This window comes from Pongo pygmaeus, chromosome 5, assembly GCF_028885625.2.
Source record: "Pongo pygmaeus isolate AG05252 chromosome 5, NHGRI_mPonPyg2-v2.0_pri, whole genome shotgun sequence".
Taxonomy (NCBI): Eukaryota; Metazoa; Chordata; class Mammalia; order Primates; family Hominidae; genus Pongo; species Pongo pygmaeus.
In genome coordinates, this window is record NC_072378.2 from 163,250,292 (window position 1) to 163,271,022 (window position 20,731).

General features: G+C 40.9%; 1 protein-coding gene and 1 pseudogene across 3 annotated transcripts in view; one reads left to right on the top strand and one right to left on the bottom strand.

The window, feature by feature from the left end:
- Nucleotides 1-20,731, bottom strand: part of PRKN (parkin RBR E3 ubiquitin protein ligase) — a 1,377,993-nt gene that overhangs the window by 1,215,131 nt on the left and 142,131 nt on the right. The gene's annotated exons all lie outside the window — the stretch shown is intronic.
- Nucleotides 152-3,427, top strand: LOC129038242 (keratin, type II cytoskeletal 8-like; annotated as a pseudogene).

The window sequence follows — 20,731 nt, forward strand, 5'->3', positions numbered from 1 at the left end:
AAGTTGCTTTCTTGAAAAGTCAAACAAAATAGACAAATCTTTAGCCAGACTAACAAAGAAAAAAAGAGAGAAGATCCAAATAAAATCATAAATGAAAAAGGAAACACTGCAACTGAGACTGCAGAAGTTCAAAGGATCATTAGTGGCTACTATGAGCAACTATATGTCAATGTATTGGAAAGTCTAGAAGAAATGGACAAATTCCTAGATACATACAACCTACCATTATTGAACCAGGAAAAAAAATCCAAAACCCGAACAGAACAATAACAAGTAACAAGATTAAAGCCATAATAAAAAGTCTTCCAGTAAAGAAAAGCCCAGGACCTGATGGCTTCACTGCTGAATTCTACCAAACATTTAAAGAAGAACTAATACCAACCCTACTCAAACTATTCCAAAAGACAGAGGAGGAGGGAATACTTCCAAACTTGTTCTACGAGGCCAGTATTACTCTGATACCAAAGCCAGAGACACATCAAAAAAAGAAAACTACAGGCCAATATTTCTGATGAATATTGATGCAAAAATCCTCAACAAAATACTAGCAAACTGAATTCAACATTACATTAGAAAGTGGGATTTATCCCTGGGATGCAAGGATGATTCAAAATATTCAAGTCAATGAATGTGATACATCATATCAACAGAATGAAAGATAAAAATCATATGATCATTTCAATTGATGCTGAAAAAAATATTTAATAAAATTCAACATCCCTTCATGATAAAAATCCTCAAAATACTAGGGATAAAAGGAACACATCTCAACATATGGCTTTTATTAAAAGCCATAAACAACAGACCCACAGCTAGTATCATACTACATGGGGAAAAACTGAAAGCCTTTCTTCTAAGATCGGGAACAGGACAAGGATGCCTGATGTCACCACTGTTATTCAACATACTACTGGAAGTCCTAGCTACAGCAATCAGAAAAGAGAAAAAAATAAAAGGCATCCAAATTGTAAAGGAAGAAGTCAAATTATCCTTGTCTGCAGATGATATGATCTTATATTATCTTATATTTGGAAAAACCTTAAGATTCCACAAGAAACCATTAGAACTGATACCCAAATTCAGTAGAGTTGCAGGACACAAAATCTACATACAAAAATCAGTAGCATTTCTAAATGCCAACAGAGAACAATGTGAAATAAATAAAAGAAATAAATAAATTTAAAAAATTCCATTTACAATAGCCACACATAAAATTAAATTCTTAGGAATTAACCAAAGAAGCAAAAGATTTCTATAACGAAAACTATAAAACACTAATGAAATAAAGAGAATGCCAAAAAAGGAAAAATATTCCATGTTCATGGATTAAAATCCAATATTGTTAAAATGTCCATACTACACAAAGCAATCTACAGTTTCAGTGCAATCTCTATCAAAATGCCAATGACATTCTTCATGGAAATAGAAAAAAAGAATACTAAAAGTTACATAGCACCACAAAAGACCCAGAATAGCCAAAGTTATCCTAAGCAAAAAGAACAAAACTGAAGGAATCATATTACTTGACTTCAAATTATACTACAGAGCTATCGTAAGCAAAACAGCATGGTACTGGCATAAAAACAGACACACAGAGCAATGAAACAGAACAGAGAGCCAAGAAACAAATCCACACACCTACAGCAAACTCATTTTTGACAAAAGTGCCAAGAACATACACTGGGAAAAAGAGTTTCTTCAGTAAGTGGTGCTGAGAAGACAGGATATCAACAGGCAGAAGAATGAAACTAGACTTCTATCTCTCACCATATATAAAAATCAAAGCAAAACCGATTTAAAAATGAAATAGAAAACCTCAAACTATGAAACCACTTCAATAAAACATTGGTGAAACTCTCCAGGATACTGGTCTGTCTGGGTAAAAATTTCTTGAGCAATTCCCCACAAGCACAAGCAACCAAAGCAAAAATGGACAAAGGGGATCATATCAAGTCAAAAAGCTTCCGCACAGTGACCAAGAAGCAGCTTCTCTGCTCCTTCTGGAATCTCTGCCTGGTTCAACCCACTTGCCTCTACTCCTGCCTCTACCATGTCCATCAGGGTGACCCAGAAGTCCTATAAGGTGTCCACCTCTGTGGGCAGCAGCAGCTTCTGGGGGTGGCCTGGGCGGAGGCTCTGGTGGGGCCAGCGGCATGGGAGGCATCATGGTCAACCAGAGCCTGCTGAGCCTCCTTAACCTGGAGGTGGACCCCAACATCCAGGCCATGCACACCCAGGAGAAGGAGCAGATCAGGACCCTCAACAACAAGTTTGCCTCCTTCATAGACAAGGTACGGTTCCTGGAGCAGCAGAACAAGATGCTAGAGACCAAGTGAAGCCTCCTGCAGCAGCAGAAGATGGCTTGGAGCAACATGGGCAACATGTTCAAGAGCTACATCAACAACCCTAGGGGGCAGCCGGACACTCTGGTCCAGGAGAAGCTGAAGCTGGAGGCAGAGCTTGGCAACATGCAGGGGCTGGTGGAGGACTTTAAGAACAAGTACAAGGATGAGATCAATAAGCGTACAGAGACAGAGAATGAATTTATCCTCCTTAAGAAGGACATGGATGACACTTACATGAACAAGGTAGAGCTGGAGTCTCACCTGTTCATGAGTCAACGGCTGGCTGATGAGATCAATTTCCTCAAGCAGCTGTATGAAGAGGAGACCCCGGAGCTGCAGAACAGATCTCGGACACATCTGTGGTGCTGTCCATGGACAACAGCCACTCCCTGGACATGGATAGCATCATCGCTGAGGTCAAGGCATAGTATGAGGAGATCGCCAACTGCAGCCGGGCTGAGGCTAAGAGCATGTACCAGATCAAGTATAAGGAGCTGCAGACGCTGGCCGAGAAGCACAAGAATGACCTGAGGCGTAAAAAGACTGAGATCTCCAAGATGAACTGGAACATCAACCGGCCCCAGGCTGAGATTGAGGGCCTCAAAAGCCAGAGGGCTTCCCTGGAGGCCGCCATCGCAGATGCCGAGCAGCATGGGGAGCTGGCCATTAAGGATGCCAATGCCAAGCTGTCCGAGCTGGAGGCTGCCCTGCAACGGGCCATGCAGGACATGGCGTGGCAGCTGCATGAGTACCAGGAGCTGAAGAACATGAAGCTGGCCCTGGACATTGAGACTGCCACCTACAGGAAGCTGCTGGAGAGTGAGGACAGCCACCTGGAGTCTGGGATGCAGAACATGAGTATCCATACGAAGACCACCAGCGCCTTTGCAGATGATCTGAGCTTGGCCTATGGGGGCCTCACAAGCCCTGGCCTCAGCTATGGCCTGGGCTCCAGCTTTGGCTCTGGCACGGGCTTCAGCTCCTTCAGCTGCACCAGCTCCAGCAGGGCCATGGTTGTGAAGAAGATCAAGACCTGCGATGGGAAGCTGGTGTCCGAGTCCTCTGATGCCCTTCCTAAGTGAACAGCTGCGACAGCCCCTCCCAGCCTGCCCCTCCGGTGGCTGCCCCAGAGCTCGGGAAGGAGGCTGCTGTGCAGCGGAGCACAGGGAACGGGAGACCCACCTGAGGCTCAGCCCTAGCCCTCAGCCACCCGCGGGGGAGTTTACTGCCTGGGGACACCCTTGACCATGCCTTCAGCTACAAAACAATTCAATTGCTTTTATTTTTTTTTTTCCAAAATAAAACCTCAGCTAGCCCTGGAAAAAAAAAAAAAAAAAGCTTCTGCACAGTAAAGGATACAATCAACAAAGTGAAGAGTCAACCAAAATAATGGGAGAACATATTTACAAACCCTGCCAGGGGATTAATAATCAGAATATACAAGGAGCTCAAACAATACTATAGGAAAAAAATATAATAATCTGATCATTTTAAATAGGCAAAAGATTTGAATAGACATTTCTCAAAAGAAGACATACAAATGGCAAACAGGCATATGAAAAGGTGGTCAACGTCACTCATTATCAGAGAAAGGCGAATCAAAACTACAATGAGCTATCATCTCACCCCAGGTAAAATGGCTTATATCTCAAAAGACAGGCAATAACAAATGCTGTCAAGGATGTGGAGAAAAGGGAACCCTCATATACTGTTGGTGGAAATGTAAATTAGTACAACCACTATGGAGAACAATATTTTTTAGTTTTGAGGTTCCTCAAAAACTAAAAATTGAGCTACTATTTGATCCTGCAATACCACTGCTGGGTATATACCCAAAAGAAAGGAAATCAGTATATACAAGATACATCTGCACTCCTATGTTCGTTACAGATCTGTATATAATAGTTAAGATTTGGAAGCAACCTAAGTATCCATCAACAGATGAATAATGCGTAAAGAAAACGTGGTACACACATACAATGGAGTACTATTCAGCCATAAAAAAGAGTGACAGCCAGTCATTTGCAACAACCTGGATAGAACTGGAAACTATTAAATAAGCCAGGCAGAGAAAGACAAACATCACATGTTCTCACTTATTTGTGGAATCTAGTAATCAAAACAATTGAACCCATGGACATAGAGAGTAGGAGAATAGTTATCAGAGGCTGGGAAGTTAGCGGGAGGATGGGAGGGAAAAAAAATAGAATGAATAAGACCTACTATTTGATAGCAGAACAGGGTGACTACAGTCAATAATAACTTAATTGTGTATTTTAAAATAACTTAAAGAGTGTAATTGGATTGTTTGTAACTCAAAGGATAAATGCTTGAGGGGATGGATACCCATTTTCCATCTTGTGATTATTTCACATTGCATGCCTGTATCAAAATATCTCATGGCCGGGTGCAGTGGCTCATGCCTGTAATGCTAGCACTTTGGGAGGCTGAGACAGGTGGATCACCTGAGGTCAGGAGTTCAAGGCCAGCCTAGCCAACATAGTGAAACCCCCATCTCTACTAAAAATACAAAAATTAGACGGGCATGGTGGTGGATACCTGTAATCTCAGCTACTTGGGAGGCTGAGACAGGAGAATCACTTGAACCCAGGAGGCGGAGGTTGCAGTGAGCCAAGATCGTGCCATTGCACTCCAGCCTGGGCAACAGAGCAAAACTCATCCAAAAAAAAAAATGAAAAAAACACCTTATGTATCCTATAAATATATATACACACATACTATGTACCCACAAAAATAATAATTAAAAAAGATAATCTAGTGAAAAGATAATTCAGGACTGATCAGAGGCAATGGTTGGGCAAAAAATTAAAACTGCTTTGACAAACTTTTGGCAGATAAAATTTGTGATTAGTTGAATGTAGGCACTCAGTGAGAAGGGGATAAAACAGAAAACTCTAGTATGGAGGACTGGGTAGATGTGACTTCCCCACATGAGAAAACAGCCACTGATTTAGGGGCAACAATGAAGATTTTAGCTGGATGTAAAGTACCCGTGGGACGTCCAAGTTGAGGGAGCCGGGAGCAAGGTGCCTGAGCTGGCATTTCAGGGAGAAACCTGGCATGGAGCTAGGAGGCAGGCAACATATGCCCAATGAGGAAAGAGCCCAGAGGTGGCATACAGGATAAACAGCAAGAGAAATACGAAGAGAACTAGGAAAATGCAGATAAGTAACTGCACTATGAATAAAATATTAAACCACAAATGTGAGACTCATTGCCCTGGCATGTTATCTGAGACCAATACATTCAAAAGCAAGTATAATAAAGGTACAGATGACCTGAGAGTACAGTAATGTTTAGACAAATTTGGAAAAAAAAAAATCAAACAAACAGACATTCCAGATGCAAACCTAGGATTGAACAATTAGTGTATCTTTGACTATCCCCCATCTCATTACCCAATCAGCGTGAAACTGACCAGTATGAACCATCTCTCTCCTGTGATGTCAAAAAACCCCAGAAATATAAACTGACTATCCCAGGTCTTCTCTGAGAGTTCCTAGGGACCTCCTCCAGTCAAATCCCTGTGGCCCTGCAGAAGGCCCAGCCCTGGAAGAGGCTGAGGACAGTGCCCCAGCTCATGTTGCTGTCTCATCAGGACTTCAGCCCGCAGTGAGAGGCCACCCATCTCTAAGGCTGAAGGCAGAGGAAGCAACACAAGGGTTGCTTCTGACACCTAAGGTTCAATACATCTTTTTTTCTGTGTTAAGCCTGAGTATCAGTTGGCCCATCTTAGTTGAGGAGAAAAGTAGGAGCAAAGCAGGGACTGATACACATGCATTCTCTAGGTCCACACGTGGACACAGCCAGTGTGACTCTTGAGGATGAGAACCAGGCTCTGAGCTGAGTCTGGGTGACCTTGATTCCTCTCCCAGCTTCCCCACCCATCAGCTGAGTGACCTTGGGAAGGTGGCCCCCGGGAGCCAGGCTGCATGATTTATAAAATGGTCATAATTATGGTTCCTATAGATGGCTGATAAATGTCTCATGACTGCTGTGTGATAGTCCCCTTATTTTATCTTATTTATTAAGAAGAGCTATTCTAAAACAAAAAGCAAACAATCCTAGGAGCCATCCTTGACAATTCACTTCGCCTCCCATATCTAGTCAGCCAACAATGCCTATTCACTTCCTTAGTAAGCCCTCCATTGATCCACTTTGTCCATCTCTGCAGCTACCACTTGGTCAGAAGCATTACCACTGCTCCCTGGTCACCTGAGACTCTTCCCACCATTCCCAATTAATTATTCTCACAGCTGCCAGAGGGGGTTTTATGTTTTCCTTCAGTTCGACCCTATCCTTGAGGTTCTTGCTGCTGCTTCCCTTCTTCTTCTTCTTTTTTTTTTTTTTTATTTTTTTATTTTTGAGAGAGAGTCTCACTCTGTTGCCCAGGCTGGAGTATAGTGGTGCAGTCTCACTCACTGCAACCTCTGCCTCCCGGGTTCAAGCAATTCTGCTGCCTCAACCTCCCGTGCAGCTGGGGTTACCGTTGCACACCACCACACCTGGCTAATTTTTTATATTTTTGGTAAAGAAGGGGTTTCACCATGTTGGCCAGTCTGGTCTTGAACTCCTAACCTCAAGTGATCTGCCCGCCTCAGCCTCCAAAAGTGCTGGGATTACAGGCGTGAGCCACCACGCCCAGCCCCCTTGTTCTTCAATTGTACTCTGCTTCCTTCCCAAAGTCTCAGGGCCATGCTGGTCTGCGCCCCTGGATCTCCCTGATGTCATCTCCTGTTGCCCTCCCCTCACGCAGTGAGTTCGCTATGTGAACTCTCTTTTCTCACAACAACCTGGCTTCAGGCCTCCAATCTTACTCTTTCCATCTCCCTAAAACACTGTGGCTTCTTCCTCCTTCTCATTCATATCTCAGCTCTGGAGTCACTTTCTCAGGTCCTTCCTGAGGACTTGATCTAAACTTATACCACACACTGTGTGTGTGTGCGTGTGTGTGTGTGCATGTGTATAACTATCAGATAGTAATCAGATAATAACATGATCTGGTTACTACCATGTTGCCCTGTTTTATTTACTTCACAACATTTATTATCTAAGATTCTTACATAATTCTGACTTGTTGATCTGCTAATGTGTTCACCACTTTTTATCTGTATTACTAGAACTTGGTTTTAGCAGGCACTCAAGTATTAGCTAATGGAAACATACACAGCTATGCTTCAGATTATAGATGATATACTTTCCTATGCATTTGTAAGCAAAATAAGCACAGGGATTATGGAGAGAGATTGTAACTTTACTGCACATACATTAGGTATTAAGCGATGGGTCACTGCAGGTTCTAGGAAAAGAGTAAACATTGAGGCCGGGCACAGTGGCTCACACCTGTAATCCCAGCGCTTTGGGAGGCCGAGGCGGGTGGATCACCTGAGGTCAGGAGTTCGAGATCAGCCTGGCCAACATGGTGAAACCCTGTCTCTACTAAAAATACAAAAATCAGCCAGGCACGGTGGTGCACGCTTGTAATCTGAGCTACTCGGGAGGCTGAGCGAGGAGAATTGCTTGAACCCAGGAGGCGGAGGTCGCAGTGAGCCGAGATCGTGCCATCGCACTCCAGCCTGGGCAACAGAGCAAGAAAAAAAAAAGAACATTAAAAAAAGTACAATTAAGTGAAGACCAATAACAACAAAATCCAGCATCATTTAGTTCAAGTTATATTTGACGTCTTCTTAGTTACCTTATCATAGGCGTTCAGTCCCCATAGAAACTACATCTGCAGCACAGAGTAACTCACAGAGACCAAAGTAGCGATCGGGTAATGTTATCATCATTTTAACCTAAAAGCGGCCAGTCTAACAAAGTCAGACACCCAAAGACATGTGCTTCCTACTTTACTTGGAAAATAAGAAGGGAGACAGACCCTCCTTCCATCCAGCCTGCATCCTGGCACCTAGACTTGAGATCTGGCCCTCTATTACCCCCTTTATGTACTGTCTCACCTGTCCCAAATGTGTCTTTGAATGTCTACGTAGGTTCTGAAGGTGGCCTTCAGTGTGTCATGTTGAATGAGTTACATTTTCCAGGAAAATCCATATCCCAAATTATTGCTTACTATGATCTCCTGCATAATGTTAAGTAACTTGGGTTTTACTCTACATGCTTCCATACTGCTGCAGAATAAACACTCAGCACTCGTGAAAACGAATTTATGGCTACAGAAAACATATCCAAGACTTACACAAGAAGATTTACAGCTAAGCCCTGACATTAATTGGCTTTGTGATCCAGCTTAGCTCCTCTTGCTGCAGCTTTGTCATCTGCAGAATGAAGATAATGGAGCAGCGAACTTGTCACAGCATCCGAATTACTATCCTGATGGGCCAGGTGTAGACAGACATCCTTAAGTCTGTCACTAGAGAGAGCAAAACGTCTTCATGGGGGCAATATCATTTTACAGTATTTGGGGCACTGAAATATTCCCTTCAGAGTGTTCTTACTTTACTACAAAATGTCCTACCAGGGAAAGAAAAATATTATCAATTCTATGGAAAGAAAGCATTAAAGGAATCTTACTAGCTCTTTCTGTAAAATCAATCAGGAAATCATGAATGATAACAATTATTATGCAGACATACATTATCCATCCATTCCTTTAAAAATATTTATAGAAAATTTAGGTTCCTGTGGCTGTGAAACTATTCTCAAAAAACTCTGTGTAACCTAAAAACAAACAAAACCCCCTGGGGCTCTTCCCTTTGCTCCCCAGTAATTCTCTGCATTTTTAACATCTGTGTGCCACCCCTTGTCATTAATAAAGCTATTAACAGTCAGTAAAAGGCAATAGAAATGTTTCATTGAAATCTTAATTGCCAGAAATAAATACAGAATATCTTAAAAATTGTCCTTTAAATGCCCACATTTCTCAAAAATCATCTCTATTAATTTTATTTACAATTACATTGTTCACTTTCTGGGTGCTCCATTTTCCATTTTTAGAATGTCTTATATATTTGGGTGGATTCCAAACAGAAAATGAGTTTCAAGCCTTGGACTGAATCACTCATTCCAATGGGTGATCCTAAAACTGAAATGCAGGCTTATCTCAAAAGCTAAGGCCCCCAGCCCTCACTCTGTGCATCCACCTTTTTTCATGCAAGCTCCTCAAGGAGGACACTGCCTCTCGTGCGCAGGCCGGCCCAGGAGCTGATGTGGAGATCTTCCTGGCTCTCTGTCGTCTGCAGACTTTCAGTGCTCCCATGCATAGATATTGGTCCCCTTCCTGAGGATCATAACACTTTTGAATTATTCCATCCTTTGAAACCTCCTCATTGTGACAACCTTCCAACTAGTCCCAGCTTGCTTCTACTAAGTCTGTTCTGTTTACTGTCTCTTTTGTTATAAAATTATTTACTCATTTTATTTTAGTGATGTGAATTAAATGGGCCATATATGCTTTTGCTAGTAACCCAAGTGATATTGAGGTTTCTACATTTTAATAAAGAGTCACATCCTCTGGTCTACCAATGCCACTCCCATCACCCACCCCTTCCTAGTCAAAAATTTGGCTAGTATCTTTCCATAGTTTTCTCTTATTTATACAAACGTGAAATACATTTACATAAGTTCATTTAAAGGGAATGTATAACTTATTCTGAATAATGATTTATATACTCTGAATTGTGATCATTTATGTAACAGAAAGCTCGCTGCTTGCAGAGTAGAATTAACAAGTGTGAGGCCTGTTAGAAAGAAAGTGACTTTACTAACCAAAGCTAGTCATGGGAAAGTGGCTGGATTCCCATCCAAAGCAACTACTTCAAATTTTGGTGGGGAAGGAAAGAGTTTAAAAAGGGAGAACTTGACATGAAAGGCATGCCAGAACTGTGCTGAGGACGATGTCTGTGCATCTTGTTCCAGTGGCTATCTTGGGTCCCAGTCCACCTGGTACACAGTCTGGCGTCATCTCAACAGTGGCGGGGCTGCTGATTAGCCCCCTGAGGTCATCTCTGGAACTCTGCAGCTGGGTTTCCAGGCTTGGTCTGTCTGTCTCAAGATTAGCCCCCAAATCTTCAAAGAAGGCACATAATTAGATGCTAGCATACAGTTAGATAAATAAGAAGGGAGTATATCTGGTGAGAAAGGGAGGGACGTGGAGTCTATTTTAAGGCTAAACAGGCTTCTGTAGTTTGCTTCAAGGTTACATCTTGAAACCCGAGAGAAAGAGGAAAAAGAAAAGTTTTAAAATGCATTTTGAGGTTATGCTGCCCAGTTACATTTACATCATGATATTCTTAAGCCAATCATCTTTTTAACGTCTCTTTCATAGTATGGATATTCCAGTTTTTATTCTAACATTTCATTATTGATGGATCTTCAGATTGAATATTTTGTCACTAGAAGCAATATTGCTACTTATTTCAACGTGTATCTTGGACATTCCTGTAGTTTTATTTCTGAAGGCTAAATTCTCAAAATGGGATGGCCGTTTCATAGGAAATGCACATGTACATTTTGAAGAGACCATAAGATTGCTATCCCCAAAATGTTGAAGTAATTTATTCCTCTATCAATAAGACATATAGCCCTTATTTCTTAAACAGCAGTGAATATTAAGTTTTTTTGTTTTTGCTAATCTGATAGACAAACAGAGGTATTTTGTTGTTTTAATACGAACTTGTTTGATTCCAGTGAGGTCAAATGTATTGGTTGTTTTATTTTCCATTATGTACACTAGTTGTTCTGAGTGGACTTGGCAACACTGTAGTTGAGTTTTCCTCCTTTCACATTTATAGATTAGGGATGTTAATCCTTTGTTTTATGCTTTTCAAATATTCTCTCCCAGTTTATGGTCCATCCTTTATTTCTATTTGTTATTTCTTTCACCATACATAACATTTCAGTTTTTATGTAATCAAATCCATCAGTGTTCTTGGTAATGGCTACTAGGTCTCCTCTCTTCCTTCAGAAGGCCTCTTCTATGCCATGGAGAAAATGAGGCTGGACGCCCCTTCAGATTCCAGGCCATGCACCTAGATCTGCATCTATCTTCATCTTCTGTCAGTCTTGGAGAAAGAGATGTCTTCTGGTAGAAACGGAACTACCTACTGTGTTCACCTCTTCATTGGCTTCAGACGAAAGACTGCAAAATGACCTCTGCATGGTCACACCCAGTAAATCATTTTTAACCCTGACCTTTATTGCTCATTCTACACAAGTGACCCCTCTGATGATTTCATAGGCTCTCACTTGTGAATTCCCGAAGACACCCTGGCTGTTCTCCTCTTCCTCCAGCAGTTATATCTCAGCTTCCTGAGAGCACATGCTGCTTTTCCTCCATGTTTTCCCTTGGTCTTTTTTCATTTAATGCAGTCTTACTGGTTGACCCCCTAGCTCCCAGGACTTACAGTTTAGTCTCTATGCTGATACATGCAGACTTGACCTCCATGCTTGCCTCTCTAGCACATTCCCAGATTTCTCAGCTCCAGACCCATTTTTATACAGACTACACATCCACAACCGAGCTTGTCATCACCATCACATATTTGGTGTCTAAAAGAATGGCCAGGGCTACATCCCAGTCACGCAGGCCATAGGTCTCACTGTCTCCATGGACTCCTCAACAGTATTTGTATTATAAATAAACACCATAGGATTTGTGCCCTCTAGACCCATGACACCCTATATTCCAGAACAAGAGAACAATCGGCCTGGAGCTTTTGCCTGGATCTCTTGTCCACTCTTGTAACAGTCCCCCAGCAGCAACTCTCCAGTCATTCTCCATTCAGTTTTTCATTCTGTAGCCATAAAACCTGGGTCTTGATTGTGCCTCTTCCCTTGGAAAAATCCTGTCTTGGTTCTATTGGTTTATAACGAAGTTCAATCTCCCTGTAAGGTTTATGAGACCATGCATGACTTGAATCTTACTTCTTTCTTCAACCTTGGTTCTCACTCTGCCTCCTTCTGCCTCCTCACTCTGACCATGTCCTCTCTTCAGAAACCATATCCTGATTTCCAGTTTCCTGTCTACTATGTTCTCTCTCACCTATGTACCATTGAACATGCAGTTCCCTCTGCTGACTCAGTCTTAAAGTATAATGGGAAGGCTAGAGCATCACAAAAATGCCTGGACAGTTAGACACAATTATTAATAAAAGTCAAACCTCAAAAGGCATGCTATCTATTAATACAAACACTGAAAAGTAAGCATGGAAATTGCATATTAGGAAGATGAATTTAACACTCCATTACCACTAACTTGAACAAGGGCTGGACGATAAACACAGAAATGAAATTACCCAGTGCCGAACACTCAGGTTGACTTTGGAATCTCACAGGTTTCCCAAAAAACCACTTCTCTTTAAAAAGGGACTACTGGCTTGGCGCAGTGGCTCATGCCTGTAATCCCAGCACTTTGGGAGGCCAAGGTGGGTGAATCATTTGAGGTCAGGAGATCGAGACCAGCCTGACCAACATGGTGAAATCCTGTCTCTACTAAAAATACAAAAATTAGCTGGGCACGGTGGCGCATGCCTGTAGTTCCAGCTACTGGGGAGGCTGAGGCAGGAGAATTACTTGAACCCAGGGAGGTGGAGGTTGCAGTGAGACGAGATGGTGCTACTGCACTCCAGCATGGGTGACAAAGTGAGACTCCATCAAAAAAAAAGGGATTACTTATTGTACATTTTGAATAAAAGATGAATTGAGAGCGAGGATTTGATGCCCCTCAGGGCATCTTAGTGACTAAAGATTTACCATCAGGGTGGGCTCAGTTTCATTCAGGTAAATAAAAAATGGCAAAAATAATGCCTTTCATTTCTAAGCACGACCATAAAGATAAAACATAAAAAATGATGACAGATTTGATGAACTAAATCTTTAAAATGTCTGTATGCCAAAACATACACAAAAACACACATATGCAAATTAAAAGATACGTGAGTAGGTAGAGAAATAATCATAACCAAAGAGAGTTATAGCTTCAATCTATAAAAAGCTGATAAATATGAAAAAGATAAATACCCCCAATAAATAAGCAAAGATATAAACAGATAACTTAAAAAAAAAAAGATGATCAATAATAGGAAAAAAAATCAATCAAATCACATGGAAAATAATAATATAACAGTTTGAATTCTAAAACTGGCAAAAATGGGCCAGGCACAGTGGCTCGTGCCTGTAATCCCAGCACTTTGGGAGGCTGAGGCAGGTGGATCACCTAAGGTCAGGAGTTCGAGACCAGCCTGGCCAACATGGTGAAACCCCGTCTCTACTAAAAATACAAAAATTAGTCAGGTGTGATGGCGGGCACCTGTAATCCCAGCTACTCAGGAGGCTGAGGCAGGAGAATTGCTTGAACCCGGGAGGCCGAGGTTGCAGTAAGCGGAGATCACGCCATGGCACTCCAGCCTAGGCAACAGAGCAAGACTCTGTCTCAAAATAAATAAATAAAATAAAATAAAATATAATTGGCAAAAATGGGCCAGGCACAGTGGCTTACCTGTAATCCCAGCACTTTGGGAAGCCAAGAGAGAAGGATCACTTGAGACTAGGGGTTTGAAACCAGCCTCAGTAACACCGCGAGGATCTGCCTCCACTAAAACTAAAAAATTTAGCCAGGCATGATGGTGCATGCGTGTAGTCCCAGCTACTTGAGAGGCTCAGGTGAGAGGATCATTGGAGCCCAGGAGGTCAAGGTTTCAGTGAGCTGGGATCACACCAAGGCAGTCCAGCCCGGGCAACAGAGTGAGACTCTGTCTCAAAAAACTATAATTAATTTTAAAAATTTTGAAAACTAAATAAATACAATTGGCAAAAATGACTGAAAGGAAGCTAACTTCAATAGTGATGAGGGTGTGCAAACATACGCACTCGCAACCACTGATGACGGGAACATAAAAACCCATTCAAAGGCTGAAATATGGATGTTCTCTGAACCAGCAATTCAACTCATAGGGGTTTATCAAGAGGAAATATTTGGACAAATTAAAATAATATTTAGCCACTAAAAATAGTAATCCACAACCAAAATATTAATGGTACTGAGTGAAAAACATGTACCAAACTATGTGATATATACAAACATATATATAGTATAAGCCTCTGTTTTAATTAAAAATATGAAAATTAAATGTATTAAATATAAGGTATTAAAAATATGTTATAAAAGGGTATGTGTGTGTGCATATATGTGCATGCCTAAAATGGCCTCAGAGGACTTTGCAACAAAAGTTTAACAGTCTGGGGCCGGGCACGTGAAATTAATTATCCTTTTTAAATGTTTCTAGATCTCATACATATTTAAACAAAGAGTATAAATATTTCTTATAATAAAACAGCAATACTATTTTAAATGTCTGTTTTGAGGACAATGTATTTAGGAAAATTGCATATAGAACAGGAAAGGAGTACAATCATGGAAAAGAGGGAAGTCAGTGTTAAATTATAAAACCTGATCACACATTCTATTTGTTCATCATTTAGAATATACTTTTCAAATGGTATTTTCAATACAATAAAGCCTTAAATGTTTCAATACAATAAAGCCTTAAATGTTTTGCTCTAAGCATTCTTGATTTGATTTTTCACACATAGTATATTTTAAGGGCTGTTCATTTGATTGCACTTGGTTCATTTAAATTCATCTCATCAAAATGCAAAATTTCTAAGAGCTATTTTATCTTCAAAAAAATCTCATTTAGGTATAACTTATGTCCTATTTTTTCTTAGAAAAAGGAAAACAAATTTTACTAAAAGTAAATGAACTTAAGCTCCAAAAGTTCAAGGTTGACACAAAAGTAACTTAAACGTCATAAGACAGAAAAACATCCTGGCCTTCAATTCTTATTCAAAAATTTATTTACCCACATATGTTTCTTTAGTCATCAGTCTACAAAACTATTTGAACCAATTTTTCCTATCTTTTAAAATCTTATGTTACATATTCTTCTTTGACATAGCAAATGAATGTTGAGCCTTTTCCTGGAAAAAGAAATCAAAGCCTGTCATTGCCATGTGCCCCTCTCCTCCAATCCTGCGACTCCCAGTCCATTGAATCTATCTGTCACTTAGTTTCAAGAATATGACATTAAACATGCTGATTCCTCTACTTAGAATGACTTTTCAAATCTTTTATCTTCCATGCCCAGCAAATACTCAGACCCAGTACTCCTTCAAGACCCAATCTAATCACCGTATCTCTAGAGACTCCTAATCACTGTAGTGGAGGGTGCCTCAACTTCCTTCAGTGGACAAAATCTACATGCAACAAGTTCATGCACACGCACACACACACATTCACACACACAAATTCACACACACACTTTCACACCCATATCCAGACTCAGATTTACACACTAAGTTCACACACACACAGATTCACACAGATTCTCACACACACTTTCACACACATATCCAGATTCACACACAGATTTGCACACACAAGTTCACACGTGCACAGATTCACACACACAGATACACATATACACACACAAAAATTCACAGATTTACACAAATTCACACACACAGATACACACAGATTCACACACACATACATAAACACACAAATTCACACAAAATCACACAGATTGAAACACACACATTCACACACATTTACAAACATACAAAAATTCAACACACAGATTTATACACACACGTTCACACACACAATTATTGGGCTTATATTGTAACTATCTGTTGACATCTCTTTCTTCTCTAGCAGACTCAGCTTCTTATGGAATGCCCTGTTTGCATGCCGACACATACACAGAACCTCCCCAGATGGGTGATACCCCACAACACATTCCCCACAAGAGTTTGCTGAATTGATTAAACATGACCTATCATGAACATTATCATTATTTTAGATTATTTTCTCAGTATAATACAACTCCTTTTAAGATCTACTCCCATAGATGTGAAGTGGGCTGAAGAGTTTGGAGTTCATATGACAGAAGACACCGGACTTTCAGTGACAGGGAACCACGGTATCAGATGGTGCTTTGAAAATAACATTGGCGGCACACAGTGGCTCATGCCTGTAATCCCAGCACTTTGGGAGGCTGAGGCAAGCAGATGGCTTGAGCCCAGCAGTTTGAGACCAGCCTGGGTAACATGGCGGAACCCCGTCTCTACCAAAAAACACAAAGATTAGCCAGGTGTGGTGGTGCATGCCTGTAGTCCCAGCTACTTGGGAGGCTGAGGTAGGAGGATCACATGAGCCCAGGAAGGTGGAGGTTTCTTTGAGCAGTGATTGCACCACTACACTCCAGCCTGGGCTACAAAGCAAGACCCTGTCTCAGAAAAAAAAAAAAAAAAAAAAAAAAAAAAGTAAAGAAAATAACTTCAAGGAGGGACTGAGAATTGGGAGCAATTTAGATGTGACCAATCTAGCATGGGGTGACAGGGACCTGTATTAGGAGGATAACAATGGCAAACAGAGAAAAAAAAAAGAAAATCTGTAGGATGCCCCCCAGCAAATGTCACGAACAGGCAAGAAAATATTTTATGAAATTCATCTGGATGTGAGAAGGCCCATGAACTGTGTCAGACAATACATCAAGGAAGGTAATTAGGCAAGGCCCCTTTCCCACAGAAATCTTGAGCTACACTGTTTATATGTGGAAGCACCAAACAGCAAGGAGCTGGGCACAGGTTCTCAGCAGGCTGATCAATCTGAGGCTCCATCAGTGCTACCTCTGCTGTAGAATCCTGAGGGCTTGCTGAGTATATAACGCCTTTCCTACTTCTTCAGAGATACCTCCCCTCGCCCCAAAGTGTAAGACAGACATCATTCAGTGGTATGTACTAAAAATACAGTGGAATGTCAAGCATACTTGCTGAATTGAGAAAACATTAATATTCCAGGCTCCTTGGGTATCAGACTGGAGTCAATGCTAGAAACCACTCTTCTGAGAAAGAGTTAAAAGTGCCACAGCAGGTTCAATGAGTGTGTCATCACTAAGTTAAGATGTTGTCACAAGGCTAATAAAAAGATTAAACGTATTAAAAGGAGAACTGATCTAATACAAATTTGATTTCCTTTCCCCAAAAGAATACCAAGTGTCTGAGATATAAGAGGTTAAGTGAAGGTCAAAAGAGACAGTTAGATTCATTCATAAGCAATTTACTTTTCAGGAGAGATTTTGAAAGATTATTTAACTTAGAATGAATAGTAAAATATTCAAGGTAGTTATATGGCAATTAATGAAAAAGTGGAAATGAATATTAAATTCCTAGCTCACCAGTGTTATGGTCCAACAAGAAAAGGAAACCAATTTCTAATTTTCCCATGGAATGACTTACATAAAGAATTTGTAGATCTTCATATACAAAGATAAATATTTAACTTAGGCCAGGTGCGGTGGCTCACGCCTGTAATCCCAGCACTTTGGGAGGCAAAGGCGGGCGGATCACCTGAGGTCAGGAGTTCGGGACCAGCCTGGCCAACATGGCAAAATCCCGTCTCTACTAAAAATACAAAAATTAGCCAGGCATAGTGACAGGCGACTGTAATCCCAGCTACTCGAGGCTGAGGCAGGAGAATCACTTGAACCCAGGAGGCAGAGGTTGCAGTGAGCCAAGATCATGCGACTGCACTCCAGCCTGGGCAACAAGAGTGAAACTCTGTCTCAAAATATATGTATACTTAACTTAGATTTTAAGAGTTTTTCTCAACTAATAGAGTTAGGTAAAGTAAATTACTTAACTGAACTATCTGCACATTTTCCCCTAATTTATCTTTGGAATATAGTTATAAGAAGGCTGGTCAAAACCAAGACACAAAGGTAGACCCCAAAAACTCAACAGGGAGAGGGGGAATCATGTTTTCTCTCACATGACCTCTCTCACAAAGGGCTATAAAAGCCAAAAATTTAAACAGACTTAGATAAAAATTTGAATTATTTCCAAATGCAGAGTGCTAACCACTGCAGTCAAGTCATTTAAATTCCCTGTGGTTAAGTCTCTTATCTGCAAAACATAAACATATAAATCTCTTTGATGACATTATTAAGCATTTCACACATTACATATCCATCTGAGAAGACAGCACTGAAGCAGAGAAGTCCAAGATTATGTATGCAAAGGATGCCTTGCAGGAGGAAATCCTGTCCTCCTTCGGTTCTCACTGATTTATAGATCCTAAAACTTATAAAAACAAGCGTTAAGTATTTTTAAAATGGAAAACAAAATACACTGGAATGAGAATGTTTATCCATGTGACTTTGCACATATGAAAGCTGAATAAATGTTCTGTATCATCCAGTTATTACAGTTTCAGGAGTTAAGGATACTGAGGATAAAATATACTGATTATGGTGTCTGCATTTTTGTGTTCACAGAGTTTATCCTGTCATATAGATAGCCTAAGGGTCTCTGAAAGAAAAGATGGGAGTTACAAATAGAAATTTATTTCTAGGACCAAGTTCAAGTTCAAATTTGCATGATAATATCTGCAGTGCTTTATTCCTCTTAAAACCCAAGTTACCAAGCTCTTAAACTCAGCTCTCTGCATTTTAATGAACAGAGTCTAAGTCTGATGGTTAAATGGTTTGTTTTTATCTTAAGCTTTTGAATCCCACATAAGACTTACCACAGTGCCAGGTACTTACTGGGCCTCTAAAAACTTATTGGCTGTTTTTAAATTGTACCTTACAGGTCTCTGAATTATAACACATGATATTAAATTCAGCAGCAAGGAAAATAAGCCTTTAAGTTCTTACTTTGCTATACTTCCTTGCTATATGGAAAGACAGTGTTTATGAAAATGTGATTGCTATGGCTTACATGTCTGTCCCCTTCAAAACTCATCTTGAAATTTGGCTGCCATTGTGACAGTGATAGGAGGTAGGACTTTTAGGAGGAGATAGGGCGATAATCCCCAAGCGGATGGGATTAATGCCATTATAAAAGGGTAAGTTGTGTGCCTTTTTGTCTCTTGGCCCCTTTGCCTCTGCCATTTGAAGCCTCTTTGATCCCCCCACTCAGGAGGACAGGACGGCATACAAGGTGCCACCTTGGAAGAAGAGAACGACCTTACCAGACACAAAACCTGCTGGCATCTTGACCTTAGACTTCCCAGCCTCCAGAAGAGTGGCTCAATACATTTCTGTTCTTCGCAAATTACCTAGTCTGTGATATTCTGTTATAGCAGCATAAATGCACTAAGACAATAACCACTCTATGTGGCAAAGGCTAGAAAGAGGTTTAGGGTTTAGAGTTAGCTTCTGAAGTGACCAGCAAGGACAGAAACACTGCAAGAAATTCTTTGTGAATCATGGCTTTTTCATTCCTGGAGTCACTTTTCCTTCGATAAACAAACAAAACTCCACCTGTGAATATAATAGTCTCATATCCAAAAGAGCTGGCTGGTGGTGGGAGAACAGGATATATGTTTCTGAAGGCTTTCCTTAAGTGGTAGAATCGTTCTTCACTGATGAATCCAACAATTATTCCTGAGATTGATGTGTTGATTTAGCAACGCTCTATCACTCAGCATCTCTCTGTTTATGCTTTTCCTCTCCCAGAGGGCAGCCATTCTAAACAGTTATCCCTCTCTGCAAGTAGCGACACTCATTAACTTTCCATGAGCACATTTAAGGACTTCCATCATTCAAATGAAAAAATTTGCCAAATAACAAATGATCCTATAAAGAAAAAATTTTCAAATGAAAATAAAACAACCCTCAGAAAAGCCATACAAAAATATAACCCACCACTATCCTCTGAAACCTTTGGAAATCTCTGCTGTCTTACTGAAGTACTTGGAGTTTTAAATGCAGTTTTCTGGCTAAGACTGACTATAGCCGGGCACGGTGGCTCACGCCTGTAATCCCAGCACTTTGGGAGGCCGAGGTGGGCGGATCACAAGGTCAGGAGATCGAGACCATCCTGGCTAACACGGTGAAACCCCCTCTCTACTAAAAATACAAAAAATTAGCCAGGTATGGTGGCAGGTGCCTGTGGTCCCAGCTACCAGGGAGGCTGAGGCAGGAGAATGGCGTGAACCCAGGAGGCAGAGCTTGCAGTGAGCTGAGATCGCGCCACTGCACTCCAGCCTGGGCGACAGAGTGAGACTCCATCTCAAAAACAAAAAACAAACAAAAAAGAACACCGACTATATTTACATATGCCTGGACAGAGAACATAGAACACTGTACACAAAACATTATCTGATATACCTTTAAAGTCATTCTTAACCAACATGAGGGAAAATCTGTCATTAGTCAATAAACAAAGTCAATTGCTGAGAGGAACACTCTGTACATTCAGAAAAATTAGAATTCCTGCCTTGCCCCTCAAAAGAATTTAAACATAGCTGCTACTGATTAGAGACAGGGTATTTCGAAGTCCAGCCAGGGAAAAATAATCAGAATAATTCCCTTTGCTCCTGGATCCAGGAGTCAGAAGGT